General features: G+C 35.4%; 1 pseudogene; it reads right to left on the bottom strand.

Moving 5' to 3' along the window:
• Positions 1–467: 467 nt before the first annotated feature.
• On the bottom strand, positions 468–19,270 carry LOC120196242 (annotated as a pseudogene).
• Positions 19,271–19,489: the final 219 nt, after the last annotated feature.

The following is a 19,489-nucleotide window of genomic DNA, read 5'->3' as shown; positions in this document are numbered from 1 at the left end:
TAAAATAAATAAAAAACACTTGTTAATACTATAAATTTTATTTGTGATTTTTTATTCTACCACAAGCGTATGAAATAATAATAATCAATTATTCTGTTATTAATATTTATCATTAAGTATTTAGATGTGAGTGCTAATAATATTATTATTCTAATAATTAAGTCACATTAATACCTTTTATCTTAGATTCAAATCATGTCCCTCCTTGACTATAAAAATATTACATTTAACTGTAAGCAGTATAGTAAGCAATATATGAATCTCAACTTTATCATATACATATATGACCCCTTTTAGTTGATAAAAAATAATTTTATTTTTGGAATATTAGAAAACTCTATCTCAAATCTTAATCATCTTTTCTTCAAATCAATCAATTGATAAAAAGAAATTAATTTAACGAAAAAAGGTCAAAAGAATTCTGACCAAAATGACTATTTTATTTAATAAAATGAACCCAATATCCAAAATTTGCATTAATGAATTTGAAATAATTTCTTCATATTATAAGGTCCAACATCATTACGAGCATTGCTTGTTGTCTTCCCACCCCACATTTGATGTGCCAATTGTTTGTAAATCCTTTCAGTGAGATGAAAAGAGTCCCAAAACACATACTCTTTAGGATTCTTACAAAGTTGAAACTCCTTTCCTCGCCTTTTCCCCCCACAGCTGAATACTCCTCTATATTCCCCACTTCCACAACTTGCTGTCTTCCCTTCCTTGAAACCTTTGATCAAACCACCCAATGTTAATTGCAATTTCCTATATTTCTTTTCACTCCGAAATAAAATATTTCTCGGGAAACTAACATATAATTCCATTACACATTTTGTGGAATGCATGCAGTCCAAATTTTATTATCATAATAATAAAAGTTTTACTTGTCTGTTTATAGTAATAATGAACTTTTCAAAAAGGCTACCAAATCATGATTTACCCCTTAAGCTTTGATTTATATATAAGCTCTTTGCAAGATCTCTAGGTTTCAAAAACGATGCTAAATAATGCCTTTTTACCAATCATCGTATCTTCTTTTAGGTGACAATAATCAATGTTAATCAATTCCTTTTTAAATTTGTTTACACAAGGTTAAAACTTAAAAACTATATAATTATGAAAACCATAGATGTATGTTAATTAAGGGTCCCTTTATGGTCAAGTTCATTTCAAGTTTAGGGTAAAACCAATAGTTTGTAATGAGCAATTCGTTTTCTTTTAGTTTTGTCATAACGTATCCATGGATCCGTTAGATTTAAAACTTTCAATTTGAGGAAGACGATGAAATATAATTTTGAAAACAATTTGATTTTGGAGTCAACACCAATCTTTAAGTTAAGTAGGTTGGAAACATTAAACACCATTTTAATGAGTTAAGAAAAGTTATTAAAAAAGGAAAAAAATGGTTTGCGTTTTACTAAAAATTCATTTTTAAGAGTTCAGGAGTCGATTACGTGTGAGGAATGATAAGCACTTCCACAACGCCCAAGTTTGGTACCTAAACAATTATATGATGTTTAAATGTTGGGAAATTACAAACTCGAAAATATATTTAAATTACGATCATTCTATTTATTTGAATTTACTTAAAAGATGTCGATTTAAAAAAAACTAAAACAATGTTGCTTTTGTAAATAAGGAAATAAAAATTTGATGACAAATAATAAATGTAATTGGTAACAAAAAGATTAAAGAGCCCAAAATATATTTTATAGAATAAGGCTATTTATTTAATCAAAAAATTATAATTATTTTATTAAGAGAAAAATGCATCATTTTGTACGAACAATCATTGAAAATACACTTCTTTTATAGTTAGGAGATTTTTTCATAGATTCCCCTCACAAAACAGTGTTTCTTTAATTTTATGGGTGATATAGTTTAAAAACGTATAATATTATATTAAATTGTAGAAATGTTCGGATAAAGAATATCTATTTGTGTGAACAATCATAGGGAATTCACTTCTTTTGTACTTAGGAGGCATTCCCATAGATTCTACTAACAAAAAAACACTATTTCACATTTTTCATAAAAACGAAATGAACTAAAATGAAACAAAATAAAATTGAAGAAAGGTGAACAAAATTCGAAATAAATAACGTAAGGCGAAGAAAAACTATCGAACACAAAAACACTTACGCGAAAATTCCTCGAAAAGATTCATTCTCTTGTAGTTGAGAGATGTCTTCGTAGATTTCTCTCACAATAAAATTTTCTCATTTTCATATATTAGAAAACAATGATGATTTATAAAAAGGGTGTAAATGATAATCCAAATATGCACATAAATAAGGGACAATATACAAGCTTCCTAAATCAACCACCAAGACTTAAAATACCATACAAACAAGAGTGTGAATAAATAAGGCTAAAACATAAATATAAATATATAACAAGCAAGATCAATGGCTAAAATAAAATGAAATAATAAGTTAAGATGCCTAAGTGCAAATACTAAAAACTAAATGTAACACCCCAAACCGATGCGGGTAGCCCGATCCGATTCGGGAAGTCACATTAGGGCCACCGTAGCGACCCACCGTAAAAATAGCGGAAATTTTAAAACTTTTTATCAGAACATGTAAACTTATAAAATCATTTATCACTATTTAAAAATAAAACATATTTCCAAACTCGTATATAAATCAAAATACAATTACATGCCCCATAATCACAAGTACCATACTTTGCAACCACGCCGGAAGAACTCCCTTACTGAAGTCGATAGATGCACTGGTACAATTATTTTAACCTGAAAAGGTGAGTAATAGAGTGAGCTTTGGAAAGCTCAGTAATACAGAACTACCAGATGATGCTACATGACATGTAGATAAATGGAAAGCCATATAATTTCCTTATTGAATCATACGTACACCAGCTTGCAGAATAATTTGGGGTTCCCTTAGAAGTTCATCGAGTAGAAGCCATGAATCTCAGTTCATAATAAACCTTTCAAAGTATGACATTTTCAGGAGATCGAATAGGATGTCTAGTGTGTTCCAATAGTATAATAAAATCATAATAGGTACAAATCATAGTCCAGTAAATCTCACAATTTCGTAAAAGAGTTTAACTTTTGAAAATCATAGTTTAAACCCTTTTCTGGTACACCATCAGTAGTTCCCAAAAATTATTTTTCATATAGCTTACTTTATGCACATAGCAAAAAGAAAGCCGACTTAAGGATAGGCTATGAAGCTTATATCCTTAAGCCCAAGTCAATAAGTCCATATAGCTTACCCTAAGCACACAGCAAAGGAAAGCCGACCTAATGAAACATCTTGGGGCCCTCAAGAGTCACATTAGGCCCATTTAGCTTTATCAGAGCTATTCCATCGTAATTCAATTCCAAAATTTAATTGCACCGTGACATAAATTCCATAAATCCAAAAACATGGTAATCATATACCATTTCAAAACAAAAATTTGATAGCAGCCATATTCCATAAATTGTCACATTAAATTGGTGCATCCATAAAACAATAACCAATGAATTCGGTGTACCACATATTAAAACCAATAAAACAGTTCAGTAATAAATAGGGAACACACTAGAGAATCCAAGTATTTCCAGAGGCCATTGTAGTTATCATTTTGGATAACATGAAACTTATGAAATTTGATCGAATTCTTGAAACAAGGTCCTATTGAGGAGAATCGATTACTAACCGATCTAGCCAGACATTTAATGTTGATACATTAGAATCCCACTATATTTTTGTGTGCTTTAGGAAAACGTTCAGGAACCTTTATACATAATAATTCTAAATTCAGATTTACTGCGAGTGATTCCATTACCCAAACAATCAGGGGTATTCAGGAATATACTTTAAATTCATAGGATTTCAACCCAATTGAACCAAATGAGATATTCAGAATCTTTTCCATCTGCGTTACTTGTTTTTTTTTCAAACATGACCGAAGTGATTTTAGATGAAATATAGAATCGAAGATTCAAGTCATTTACAATCTACGACTATCGATCATATTATCAAACAACTCGAGTTACACAACTCTCAAACTGATGCATGTCAACAAGTCAATTCATTATCCTTCCAGTGTATTCACTCTTTAATACCATAGTGCAGATCCATAGATCATCCCCATAATCATCACTGAATAAATCTTCTAACGGTCTTTATTTCATTTCCACGTTTCAACAATATCAGGAAATGCTGACGTACTTGATCCATGGCTCATAACCCATAATGACAATTCATCATGTAAGTTCAACAGTGTTTCCAAACTCATCAAATCATCTATTTAATCCTTAGTCATTGATGTTACTTAGTTCGTTTGGTAAGCAAGTCTATCCCGATTACTTTAAAGTTTTCCAGAATAATTCAGACGTTTCTGAATTTCAAATACACGTTGTACTTCATTTCATTTCAACTTATTAATATAATAAAGTCATTCTGGTATTCGTGGTTGATTTGACTAACGACTACCCACTTATTAGTACTGTATGCGCTCTAGAGTTGAGCTGCGCCAAGTACTTCCAGAATTATCATCGATTCAAATTTGAGAAGATGAACAAACATTCAAGTGATACTTATATCATTCAGGTAATGATATAGTACTAACGTTGGTTAATCACTTAAGTTGCGTTCCACAACTTTTACTGGTAGCACAACATCCATGTTTATTTGGATTTCTTAATTAATCCAATACATTTACTTATTCTAGGTCATAAGGGCATTTTGGTCATTTTGGTGCTTAACATTTTTTTCTATTCATTTCAAAGCTTGAGTATATCCATTCATTCATGAGCTTGGTGACATTCTTGAGTCATTTCCATTCCAGGGGTAATTTGGTCATTTTATAATTCTAGAATATTTCAATCATTTCCTTCCATCCGGTCTTATTATTTAATTCAATCTTATCATTTACTTCAGTCCTTTCGAACAATTCTGTCAGCAGAATACCTTCGATAAATTACTCTTCAAGTATTTACTCCTTATTCGAATATTTTCGAGTCAAGTGTCTTCTCAGATTTTACAAACGGAATATTATAAATTTTTCTGTACAAAGACAGGATCTTAACAATTAAATTCGTACTTAATCAAGTTAAGTACAAATCCTCAAAGTACTCTCTCATTCAGGGTCAAATCAGACTATTTTATCTCTCAAGGGCATTTTCGTAATTTCTTAACTAGATAATTTCAATATTAGCACTTAACGAAAATAATTATAATTTAGAGATCCTATGATCAATTGCTTTCCCGAACATTCTTTGATTTTGAAATGATTCCTTCACAAACTCTCATAGGATTAAAACCGGTTATCCATAATTTCCAAATAAAACTAACATTTCTTATGCACATCAGTAGTTATATCGGATCAATATGTCTTTTCAGAGTTATTAACCAACTTCCAGGGCAATTCTTATCATTTTCCAATATAAGGGTAATTTCGTAATTTTACCATATCGGAGATTTCTCATAATTTTTTCATCTAAGTATCTTTAACATTTAACCCTTGATGATATAAAATATAAGTTACAAATCCAGAGCTGATTTCTTTATCACCAATCACAAACTTGTAATTTAATTCTAACAATTATCAATCTCTTATCTTAGTCATTCGATCCGTATTCAGTTACAGAATTTCTACCACATTCATATCGAGTGAATAAATTATTCAACTCCACAAAAGTGACCAACATTATCTTATTCATGCATTTACCAATATCAACATGTTCCATAAAGCATAAAGAGGTAGTAAAGTATTACCTCGATTTCCGTGCAATACCGATCGACCATAAAAATTCCATTCGAATGCCTTTGATCTTCAATTCAACTTCAAATAATTCCTCAGATACATATCAACATAAATTATATCAGAAACGGAGCTTAATTGCGATAAACAGATCAAATCGGGTGATAAATCAGTGAAAGACTACTTATCGGGTTCAAATTTGGCAAAACGGACTTCGGATTCGGATTCAGGACGTCGAAAGCATAAAATGTGACTTTTCGGAAATTTGGAATTTTCGGTCAAAATCAAAGTCAACGGGTTTGACTGGCAATTTCGAGGCATTCGGGTTCGAATTTCGAAAAACGGACGCGGAATCGGATTTGGAATGTCGAACAATGTCAGGATAAGTATACTCGGTCAAAGTCAAAGGTCGTTTAATGCCCGATCAAAGCCAGTCAAAGTTTTGGTCAACAGTGGTCAACGACGGTCAACGGGTCAACGGGTCGAGTCAACATGTCGGGTCAGGTCGGGTCAACGGGTCGGGTAAACGGGTCGGGTCGGGTTGTGACCGGTCAAACCGATCAACTATGCACCAAAACCGGTCAAACCAGTCATTTTTTTCTTCCACACGCGCAGTGGCGGCGCGTGAGGGTGCGTGAACAGTGCTAAAATCCCGGAAAAATTTCTAAAAATTATTTTGAGCGATTTCGAGATACTTACAAAGCTCGATTCACAATTTTGAACGGCGGAGAGCTCGATTTCAACAAATCGAAAACTTTGATCGCTTCACCTCCTCACGCGCCGCCGTCGACGGAGACCAAGGATACCACCGGCAAACTCGGAACGATGCAACGAACACGATGGTGCGGGAGGTGTCGTAAACAGATGACCCGATCGTCGTGAATCGATGAAAAACCAACTAAAACCGAGTTATTACCGACGATACTTCCGACTAAAATTCACGACGAACGGCGATGATTCACGACGAAAGGTTTGAAGGGTTTTGTTCCTCGATTGACAACGAACACGATGGTGGTTTCGGCTCGTCGTTTGGAGGTCGGATGGCGAGTAGATCAGAGTTGGAAGTTGGGTTGTTGGAGAAGGGAAATCTGGAAAATATGAAACCTGCGCACGGGAAGGATCTTATAATTCATCATATATAAGAAATGGTTAAATCATGGGTTTAGCCACTAAATTTCCTACACGTTATAAAATGGTCTGCCAACTTTAAAACTTTACAATTTAATCCCCAATGTTTCTTTCAAAATATCAATTAAATCCGCCACTTTATAATTTCTTAATTTTAGCCCCTAAATTGGGGTGTTACACTAAGTGCTGGAAATAAAAAGGACTGAAATAAAATGTTGGAAAATTAAGGAGTAAAAAAATAAAATGCTGCAAAATAAATAAAATCAAATCAAATAAAATAAAATCAAAAATAAATTGCATAAATTTAAAAGTTAGGGGGTTAGTTTGTGTAATAAAATAATGTAACACCCCAATTTAGGGGCTAAAATTAAGAAATTATAAAGTGGCGGATTTAATTGATATTTTGAAAGAAACATTGGGGATTAAATTGTAAAGTTTTAAAGTTGGCAGACCGTTTTATGAAGTACAGGAAGTTCAGTGGCTAAACTCTTGGTTTAACCATTTTTAATTATGAGATGTTATAAACCCCCCAGACTCCCGTATGTTTCTGGAAAATTTTCCAGTTTTCCTCTCCCGTTCTCCCTACTTCCAACTCCGATCTACTCGCCGTCCGACCTCCAAACGACAAGCCGAAACAACCATCGTGTTCGTTGTCAACCGAGGAACAAAACCCCTCAAACCTTTCGTCGTGAATCATCACCGTTCGTCGTGAATTTCAGTCGGAAGTATCGTCGGTAATAACTCGATTTTAGTTGGTTTTTCATCGATTCACGACGATCGGGTCATCCGTTTACGACACCTCCCACACCATCGTGTTCCTTGTGCCGTTCCGAGTCCACCGGTGTTCTCCTTTTTCTCCGACGGCGGCGGCGCGTTGGGAGGTGAACCGGTCAAACTTTCCGATTTGTTGAAATCGAGCTCTCCGCCGTTCAAAATTGTGAACCGAGCTTTTTAAGTATCTCGAAATCGCTCAAAATAATTTTTAGAAATTTTTTCGGGATTTTATCACTGTTCACGCGCCCCCACGCGCCGCCACTGCGCGTGGGGAAGGGAAAAGTGACCGGTTTGACCGGTTTTGGAACTGTTTTGACCGGTTTGACCGGTCACAACCCGACCCGACCCGTTGACCCGACCCGACCCGTTTACCCGACCCGTTGACCCGACCCGACCCGTTGACCCGACCCGTTGACCGTTGACCCGTTGACCGTTGACCGAAGTTGACCACTGTTGACCAAAACTTTGACTGGCTTTGATCGGGCATTAAACGACCTTTGACTTCGACCGAGTATACCTATCCTGACATTTTTCGACGTTCCAAATCCGATTCCGCTGTCCGTTTTTCGAAATTCGAACCCGAAGGCCTTGAAATTGTCAGTCAAACCCGTTGACTTTGATTTTGACCGAAAATTCCAAATTTCTGAAAAGTCATATTTTATGCTTTCAACGTCCTGAATCCAAATCCGAAGTCCGTTTCGCCAAATTCGAACTCGGTAAGCCGTCTTTCACTGATTTATCACCCGATTCGATCCGATTATCGTAATTAAGCTCCGTTTCTGATATAATTTATGTTGATATGTATCTGAGGAATTATTGGAAGTTGAATTGAAGATCAAAGGCGTTCGAATGGAATTTTTATGGTCGATCAGTATTGCACAGAAATCGAGGTAATACTTTACTACCTCTTTATGCTTTATAGAACATGTTGGTATTGGTAAATGCATGAATGGAAATGTTTGGTCTCATATGTGTAATTAATGAAGTTCTACACTCGATCTGAATACGGTAAAAAGGTTCAGTAATTGATTATGGTTCAGATGACTTTTATAAGAAATTAAGGGATTGCTAGAATTAAATTACAAGTTATGTGCTTAGTGGTAAAGAAATCAACCTGGATCTGTAACTTATAATTTATTTCATCAAAGGTTAAATGTTAAAGGCATTTGGATGTGAATTTATGAAAATACTCCGGTAGGGTAAAATTACGAAAATACCCTTGTGTTATAAAAAGACAAGATTGGAATATGGAAGTTAGATAAGAGGATTTTACAGACATATTGATCTGATAAAAATATTGATGTGCATAAGAAATGATAGTTATACGTAGACATTATGGATAACCGGTTTTTAACCCCAAGAGGGTTTATGCAAGATACTAGAAGTGTGTTAAGGGAATTATTTCAAGATCAGAGATTGTTCAAGAAAGCAATTAATCATAGGATCTCTAAATTATATTATTTTCGTTAAGAGCTAATATCAAACTTATCTGGTTAAGAAATTACGGAAATGCCCTTAAGAGGTAGAATAGTCTGAGATGACTCTGAATGAGAAAATACTTAGAGGATTCGTACTTAACTCGATTAAGTACGAATTTAATTGTTAAGATCCCGACTTAGTGCAGGAAAATTTATGATATTCCGTTTGTAAAGTCTGAGAAGACACTTGACCTGAAAATATTCGAATAATGAGTAAATACTGGAAGAGTAATTTATCGGGGGTATTCTGCTGTCAGAATTGTTCGAAAGGACTGAAGTAAATGAAATGACTGAATTAAATAATAAGATCGGATGGAAGGAAAAGATTGAAATACCGTAGATCTGTAAAATGACCAAAATACCCCTGTAATGGAAATGACCCAAGATTATCACCAAGCTCAGGAATGATTGGATATCATCGAGCTCTGAAATGAATGGAATAAAACTAAATACCAAAATTACCAAAATACCCTCATGACCTATACCAAGTAAATGCCTTGGATTAATTAAGGAATCCAAATAAACATAGGTATTGGCATACCTTTAAAAGTAATAGAAAACAACTTAAGTGAGTAGATCAACCTTAAATCTATGTCAATACCTAAATGGCATAGATATTACTGGAATGCGTGTTCGTCTTCTTAAGTTTGGCTCGATGATAATTTTGGAAGTATTCAACTCAACTCAACTCTAGATCGCATTCAGTACTATGAATTGGACGTTTGTTAGTCAAATCAACCATGAAGACCAAATCGAATGGAATGGAAGTACAACATGTATCTAAAATTCAGTAACGTCTAAATTACTCTGAAAAACCCCGAAGTAACTGAAATGGATTTGACTGCTAAATAAGCTAAGTAACCTCAATGATCGAGGATTAAGTAAGTGAATTGGATAAGTCTGGAAATTCTGATGAGTTTATAAGATGTACTGTCCTTATGGAACATGAACTACAAATCAAGAACGTCAGTATTTCATGATATCGTGGAAGCTTGGAAATGAAATAAAGATCATTGGAAGATCTATTCAGCGATGATTCTGAAGGTGATCTATGAACAAGAATTTGTGGTATTAAAAAGTAAATACCCTGGAAGGGAAATGAATTGACCAGTGGATATAAATTGTTAAGGTTCTGAATCTTCGTTATAAAGTTGTTCGATTATCCGATCAATTGACATGGATACAAAGGATTCTGAATACCCTTCTGATTACGTACAACTTCTGAAAAACTGTCCGAATAAGATATGATCCTGATAATTCACATTCTGAATAACTGATGATTCTGTCAGTTAATGAACTCTTCCAATAGTGATTCTAAATTTCAACATTCTATCGTTAAACTAAAGATTTGTGTTTCTCTGCCCGATAAGATTATCCTGTATCTCTAAATAATATTTGGAAACTCTAGTGTGTTCCTTACTTATATGAATATTTTATCTGACTTCTGATTTGAATTATGTTTTGACATCTGATCTGAAATCTGTTCTGATTCCTAACCCGGATTCTGTTCTGATATCTGATCTGAATTATGTTTTGATTTCTGATATCTCCGTTTACCGACGGAGAAATGTTTTATCTGGGGGTTTATTGTTGGAGGAAGATTATCTGCAGACTCCTCGGCTTTGTGCTCAGGGTCTAAATGGCATGTGCGGTTGGGTGTATGGTTCTGGGGAACCTACACATTTATGATGTGAACGGATGGGGGTATATATATATATGTTTTAAAAGATCTGTATCTTTTTACTGAATTTTTCGGGAACACACTAGAAAATCTATTCTGAATTCCTGAACTCAATCATCCGAATTATTTATCTGAACTGAAAGCTCATTGTCCGTTAGCACCTGAAATATCAGTAGGATCCCTGCTCAGTGTAAAAATCTGTAAATATCTGAACCAATAAGGAAAATATGTTTATCTGTATCTGCACGTTTTTCAGCATTATCTGGTAGTTCTGTATTACTGAGCTTTTCGAAGCTCACTCTATTACTCACATTTTCAGGTTAAAAGAATTGTACCAGTGCATCTATCGACTTCAGTAAGGGAGTTCTTCCGGCGTTGTTGCAGAGTATGGTACATGTGATTAGGGGGCATGTAATTGTATTTTGATTTATATACGAGTCTGGAAATCTGTTTTATTTTTAAATAGTGACAACTGATTTTATAAGTTACATGTTTCAATAAAAGTTTTAAAATTTCCGCTATTTTTACAGTGGGTCACTCCGGTGGCCCTAATGTGACTTCTCGGATCGGATCGGGCTACCCCCATCGGTCTAGAGGGGTTACATTTAGTGGTATCAGAGCTATGGTTTGAGTCAAAAATTTTCAAGTTAGACCGGCCGGTCGAATGTCAAAATATGTCTGATCAGTACATGCCCCTAGACTGCAATCATACCTCTCTGAGCCGGAACTCCAGGGCTGAGTCCTTATCTGTAACGAATAAACCGAAGTTTCTATCCGTTAAGGCTATACTTGTACAAAAAGGAATACCAGTAACATCTGTCTTAACGCAGTAAAGTACCTTAGCCATGTGAGAGTTATTTATCTGAGAAATTCTGACTCGACTCCAGAAATAAAATTGAGATATGTTGCTGCTCTACGAGCCTATTCACGTAACCAAGGCTGAATTGATTTCACAAGGATAAAGTTGTTTTGATTACTTACTTGGACTGAGGGAGAATTCTGAAGAGATTGATTACTCGAGAAAATTTTCGTTCAGATTCTTTTATTGAAATGAGGAAGAGTTCTGATAAGAATGTATACTCAACTGGTTAAGGATTAGTGGAGAATCCGTATTTCTATAAAAAGCTACTCGAAGATATGGAAGAGTTGATGAAAGTTTCATTTCTACAATTATGTGACATGAATGAATTTCGAGGACGAAATTCTTTTAAGGAGGGGAGAATTGTAACACCCCAATTTAGGGGCTAAAATTAAGAAATTATAAAGTGGCGGATTTAATTGATATTTTGAAAGAAACATTGGGGATTAAATTGTAAAGTTTTAAAGTTGGCAGACCGTTTTATGAAGTGCAGGAAGTTCAGTGGCTAAACTCTTGGTTTAACCATTTTTAATTATGAGATGTTATAAACCCCCCAGACTCCCGTATGTTTCTGGAAAATTTTCCAGTTTTCCTCTCCCGTTCTCCCTACTTCCAACTCCGATCTACTCGCCGTCCGACCTCCAAACGACAAGCCGAAACAACCATCGTGTTCGTTGTCAACCGAGGAACAAAACCCCTCAAACCTTTCGTCGTGAATCATCACCGTTCGTAGTGAATTTCAGTCGGAAGTATCGTCGGTAATAACTCGGTTTTAGTTGGTTTTTCATCGATTCACGACGATCGGGTCATCCGTTTACGACACCTCCCGCACCATCGTGTTCCTTGTACCGTTCCGAGTCCACCGGTGTTCTCCTTTTTCTCCGGCGGCGGCGGCGCGTTGGGAGGTGAACCGGTCAAACTTTCCGATTTGTTGAAATCGAGCTCTCCGCCGTTCAAAATTGTGAACCGAGCTTTGTAAGTATCTCGAAATCGCTCAAAATAATTTTTAGAAATTTTTTCGGGATTTTATCACTGTTCACGCGCCCCCACGCGCCGCCACTGCGCGTGGGGAAGGGAAAAGTGACCGGTTTGACCGGTTTTGGAACTGTTTTGACCGGTTTGACCGGTCACAACCCGACCCGACCCGTTGACCCGACCCGACCCGTTTACCCGACCCGTTGACCCGACCCGACCCGTTGACCCGACCCGTTGACCGTTGACCCGTTGACCGTTGACCGAAGTTGACCACTGTTGACCAAAACTTTGACTGGCTTTGATCGGGCATTAAACGACCTTTGACTTCGACCGAGTATACCTATCCTGACATTTTTCGACGTTCCAAATCCGATTCCGCTGTCCGTTTTTCGAAATTCGAACCCGAAGGCCTCGAAATTGTCAGTCAAACCCGTTGACTTTGATTTTGACCGAAAATTCCAAATTTCTGAAAAGTCATATTTTATGCTTTCAACGTCCTGAATCCAAATCCGAAGTCCGTTTCGCCAAATTCGAACTCGGTAAGCCGTCTTTCACTGATTTATCACCCGATTCGATCCGATTATCGTAATTAAGCTCCGTTTCTGATATAATTTATGTTGATATGTATCTGAGGAATTATTGGAAGTTGAATTGAAGATCAAAGGCGTTCGAATGGAATTTTTATGGTCGATCAGTATTGCACAGAAATCGAGGTAATACTTTACTACCTCTTTATGCTTTATAGAACATGTTGGTATTGGTAAATGCATGAATGGAAATGTTTGGTCTCATATGTGTAATTAATGAAGTTCTACACTCGATCTGAATACGGTAAAAAGGTTCAGTAATTGATTATGGTTCAGATGACTTTTATAAGAAATTAAGGGATTGCTAGAATTAAATTACAAGTTATGTGCTTAGTGGTAAAGAAATCAACCTGGATCTGTAACTTATAATTTATTTCATCAAAGGTTAAATGTTAAAGGCATTTGGATGTGAATTTATGAAAATACTCCGGTAGGGTAAAATTACGAAAATACCCTTGTGTTATAAAAAGACAAGATTGGAATATGGAAGTTAGATAAGAGGATTTTACAGACATATTGATCTGATAAAAATATTGATGTGCATAAGAAATGATAGTTATACGTAGACATTATGGATAACCGGTTTTTAACCCCAAGAGGGTTTATGCAAGATACTAGAAGTGTGTTAAGGGAATTATTTCAAGATCAGAGATTGTTCAAGAAAGCAATTAATCATAGGATCTCTAAATTATATTATTTTCGTTAAGAGCTAATATCAAACTTATCTGGTTAAGAAATTACGGAAATGCCCTTAAGAGGTAGAATAGTCTGAGATGACTCTGAATGAGAAAATACTTAGAGGATTCGTACTTAACTCGATTAAGTACGAATTTAATTGTTAAGATCCCGACTTAGTGCAGGAAAATTTATGATATTCCGTTTGTAAAGTCTGAGAAGACACTTGACCTGAAAATATTCGAATAATGAGTAAATACTGGAAGAGTAATTTATCGGGGGTATTCTGCTGTCAGAAACGTTCGAAAGGACTGAAGTAAATGAAATGACTGAATTAAATAATAAGATCGGATGGAAGGAAAAGATTGAAATACCGTAGATCTATAAAATGACCAAAATACCCCTGTAATGGAAATGACCCAAGATTATCACCAAGCTCAGGAATGATTGGATATCATCGAGCTCTGAAATGAATGGAATAAAACTAAATACCAAAATTACCAAAATACCCTCATGACCTATACCAAGTAAATGCCTTGGATTAATTAAGGAATCCAAATAAACATAGGTATTGGCATACCTTTAAAAGTAATAGAAAACAACTTAAGTGAGTAGATCAACCTTAAATCTATGTCAATACCTAAATGGCATAGATATTACTGGAATGCGTGTTCGTCTTCTTAAGTTTGGCTCGATGATAATTTTGGAAGTATTCAACTCAACTCAACTCTAGATCGCATTCAGTACTATGAATTGGACGTTTGTTAGTCAAATCAACCATGAAGACCAAATCGAATGGAATGGAAGTACAACATGTATCTAAAATTCAGTAACGTCTAAATTACTCTGAAAAACCCCGAAGTAACTGAAATGGATTTGACTGCTAAATAAGCTAAGTAACCTCAATGATCGAGGATTAAGTAAGTGAATTGGATAAGTCTGGAAATTCTGATGAGTTTATAAGATGTACTGTCCTTATGGAACATGAACTACAAATCAAGCACGTCAGTATTTCATGATATCGTGGAAGCTTGGAAATGAAATAAAGATCATTGGAAGATCTATTCAGCGATGATTCTAAAGGTGATCTATGAACAAGAATTTGTGGTATTAAAAAGTAAATACCCTGGAAGGGAAATGAATTGACCAGTGGATATAAATTGTTAAGGTTCTGAATCTTCGTTATAAAGTTGTTCGATTATCCGATCAATTGACATGGATACAAAGGATTCTGAATACCCTTCTGATTACGTACAACTTCTGAAAAACTGTCCGAATAAGATATGATCCTGATAATTCACATTCTGAATAACTGATGATTCTGTCAGTTAATGAACTCTTCCAATAGTGATTCTAAATTTCAACATTCTATCGTTAAACTAAAGATTTGTGTTTCTCTGCCCGATAAGATTATCCTGTATCTCTAAATAATATTTGGAAACTCTAGTGTGTTCCTTACTTATATGAATATTTTATCTGACTTTTGATTTGAATTATGTTTTGACATCTGATCTGAAATCTGTTCTGATTCCTAACCCGGATTCTGTTCTGATATCTGATCTGAATTATGTTTTGATTTCTGATATCTCCGTTTACCGACGGAGAAATGTTTTATCTGGGGGTTTATTGTTGGAGGAAGATTATCTGCAGACTCCTCGGCTTTGTGCTCAGGGTCTAAATGGCATGTGCGGTTGGGTGTATGGTTCTGGGGAACCTACACATTTATGATGTGAACGGATGGGGGTATATATATATATGTTTTAAAAGATCTGTATCTTTTTACTGAATTTTTCGGGAACACACTAGAAAATCTATTCTGAATTCCTGAACTCAATCATCCGAATTATTTATCTGAACTGAAAGCTCATTGTCCGTTAGCACCTGAAATATCAGTAGGATCCCTGCTCAGTGTAAAAATCTGTAAATATCTGAACCAATAAGGAAAATATGTTTATCTGTATCTGCACGTTTTTCAGCATTATCTGGTAGTTCTGTATTACTGAGCTTTTCGAAGCTCACTCTATTACTCACATTTTCAGGTTAAAAGAATTGTACCAGTGCATCTATCGACTTCAGTAAGGGAGTTCTTCCGGCGTTGTTGCAGAGTATGGTACATGTGATTAGGGGCATGTAATTGTATTTTGATTTATATACGAGTCTGGAAATCTGTTTTATTTTTAAATAGTGACAACTGATTTTATAAGTTACATGTTTCAATAAAAGTTTTAAAATTTCCGCTATTTTTACAGTGGGTCGCTCCGGTGGCCCTAATGTGACTTCTCGGATCGGATCGGGCTACCCCCATCGGTCTAGAGGGGTTACAAATAAAATGTTAATAAATTAGTAAAAACAATAAAAAATAAAAATAAAAAAGTTAGTATGTTAGTATAAACAATAAAATAAAAGTTAGAATGTTAGTAAGTTAGTAAGAACAAAAAAAAAACAAAATGTTAGAATGTTAGCGATTAGTGGTTAGCAGGGTCCGAACCATAATAATGTGGGTCTTACCCCGGATCGGGTCACCACAATTTCGAGTAATATGATAAACATTAAATAAATAAATAACCAATGGTTAGAATGCAAGAAAATAAAAGTTAGTGGTTAATATGCGATAAAATAAAAGTTAGTAGTTAGCTTGAAATAAATAACATAGTATAATAGTGACTAAATTAGAAAAATAGTAAACTCTACATGCACTTTCGAAATAAATAAGAAATGAGTGACCAAATTGCAACAAAGGCTAAAATATGGGGGGCTAAAAGTGATTTACTCTTTTTTTCTTAAATCAGAATGTTTCCCCAAGGAACACGTGAACTCCCATCGCCTTTCTTCTCCATGTGGCCGGCTGCACCTCAACCCCTCGCAAGGCCGAACGGCTGCCGAGAAACGACCGCTAACGCCCTTCCAAACTTCGGCTACTACACGGGTGACCGAGGGAGTACACAACCGGAGTAAAACCAACCCCTAAAACTCTCCTCTCTTCCTCTCTAGTTTCGGCCGAAATGGCCATGGCCGATCACCCGAAAGAACTAAAACGCTCCTATTTCTTCCCTTGATCCCGAATCTGAAACTAAAAGATCGAAAATAAGCCCCCAAACTCCTCAAAATAGAACATGTGTTTTAACATTCTCAACTCCGGTGACACCGAAACTACTTTATTTTCCTCCCCGATTATGAGGTCTCCAACGACAATGGAGAGAGGTCGAAGAAACCCCATGTGAGGACTTACATCTCGAGTAAGAACTGCCTAACTCTTTTATTTAAAAAATATCGATACTAAAAATGGAAGAGTAAAACTTAGCTTGAAGAAAAACACTATTTTTTTCTACAAAAACCGAGAGCACCAAAAGGGGCGATCACCGTTCGAACCACCCTAAACCGGCGACCAAGGCCAACATCCTCCCACATTTCACATATTAATGTTAAAAAAAAAAGAAAGAAAATAAGCATAAAAAAGGGAAAAGAGAAAAACGTGAAGGAGAGCTTTTTATTTCTGTTTGCTGTCTCTAAAAATCCCGGGGGGGGGGGTGTACAGTGTACACTGCTTGTTTTTTGAATTTTAAAGCCCCCACTATTACAAATGAGTAAATTGTTTGCTTGGTCACTGAATTTTGTTCCTTCTTTTATTTTAGGACAAAATTAGGGTACTACAGGTTTGCATGTGTTTGTATTGTACGTACCATATTTAAAAGGATGTTGCATTCTTTGTCTGAGACTACTGTTGAAGTCAAAAAGTGAGTACTTGAAACCCTTCAGTCGTTTTTCCAACTCAAAGAGGAGCTTCGAAAGAGCTTTGTTATGCAATGTTGCAAGTCTCCGTGCTTCTTCCAAGAAGCTTCCATTGTTTCCGGACTTGATTATCCTCATCCCCGGAAGACAACCTAATTCCGGTAAGTTGATGAACGTGAATTTCCGACCTCGTCTTCTATATATTTCCTGACAATTCAAATACCAAACATTTCATGATGTTTGAACACGTACAATCACTTCTAAAAGATGACAACATATATCATTTTGAATTCAGACAAATTCTAGAAAATCATACAATTTTATTCACAGGTGTCGATTTTATCGTATCCAATTGGGAGACAAAGAAGAATGACTTACATTAATGACTGTTGAAAGGTTGCCGATCACCATCCCAACATATGTGGAGTCATTGTAATTGTTTAAGATAGGGGAATTGGTCAAGAAAGGGCTCATGTAATCATTGCTTCCGATGCTAAACAAGTAAACAGCTCTTGATATCGTTGCCTTGGCTTCATCATTCCCTAATTTATATCTAAACCAACTCTGTACTTTGCAGTAGTTGCATAGCAGTGTTTTAAGGTCAATGGCCTGAAAATTGCGAGAATAGAGTAAATAAATTTACCCAAAAAAAACATTCTCAACCCTGCAATAAACTTTTTTGTCCAGAAAATTCATTGGTTATTCGTTTGACACGTCATTGAGCCTGGAAGCTAGTCTGCGAATATATCCGAGTTGACATTTCCATTATACGTGCAACAACTTTTATTTCATTGGTGTATTTAGTTAAATTGGGAAAGATACCAATAAGTTTCAGGCCTCAGTTGATGTTTGACAAATGGAATGATGTATACATTAGTGGACCCTAAAGCCAGTAGTTGCATCCAGCCAATTAAAGCGAAAATTTCACCGTCACCGTAAGGTTCACAAGGTTCAGGACTTTCACAGTTTCTTTACACTCAAATCATATGATAATAATAATAATAATAATAGAAGTCCAGAATATATAAAGAATGAGAAGGAGGAAATTTAAGGAAGAAGATAACACATACAAATCCTTGAAATGTCTCAGCAAGAGCACCAGCTCCAGAAGAAGCAAAATTTACCCCATGGTAGCACTGTCGAAAACCCGGTTGCAGAAACGGTGGAATCAATGGTAACTTTGCACGTTTAGCTACAATTTAAAAAAAAACAATCTATAATCTATTAAAATGAAGAAAATATAAACAATTAAGATGAGAAAAGAAAGAAGATCATGTTAGGAAAAAAGAATATCTGTTGGTTAACTAAACCGACCTTTTTTAAAAGAAGACACAAAATGAAAGAAATAGCAGAGAATTCAGAATTCTGACCTATAAAGTCAGATAACAAGCGGCCATCGGAGAACCTTCAGTAGGGAACTTGAAATAAGTGTGACCTTAAGGCCAGAAATTAGCTTGGTCAAGAGTGGAGATGTTTATGTAGTTGTTCCCAGCATCCAGAAATGAATCACCGAAGATGAAAAAAAGGCACGTGTTTCTTTGGAAGCTGCTGTTGATGTGATTTCCCTCTGCAACATGTTGCATTAATGAAGAAAACAAAGAAGAAGAAGAAGAAAGAGCTAAGTCTTCCCATGGTTAACTTCTTCTTCCCTACGGCTTCATTAAACACACAGTTTCCCTCTTGAAAATATATCGACCGTCTCCTTTTGGTATGTGAAAATGACTAAACTATATAATATATATAATAGCGTGTGTGTGCTGGCAATGGTGGACCAAAAATTTCAAATGAAATGCAGACTCATATCTCTGTTTTGCATTTGATTAATTCTTCATATATTTTGGAGAACAAATTTTAGAATTTATTATGATTTGGTAAAGAATTC

The sequence above is a fragment of the Hibiscus syriacus genome, unplaced genomic scaffold, assembly GCF_006381635.1.
Source record: "Hibiscus syriacus cultivar Baekdansim isolate YM2019G1 unplaced genomic scaffold, ASM638163v2 tig00117032_pilon, whole genome shotgun sequence".
Lineage (NCBI taxonomy): Eukaryota > Viridiplantae > Streptophyta > Magnoliopsida > Malvales > Malvaceae > Hibiscus > Hibiscus syriacus.
The sequence above is the reverse complement of the archived record's forward strand: the minus strand, read 5'-3'. Positions and strand labels throughout refer to the sequence as shown.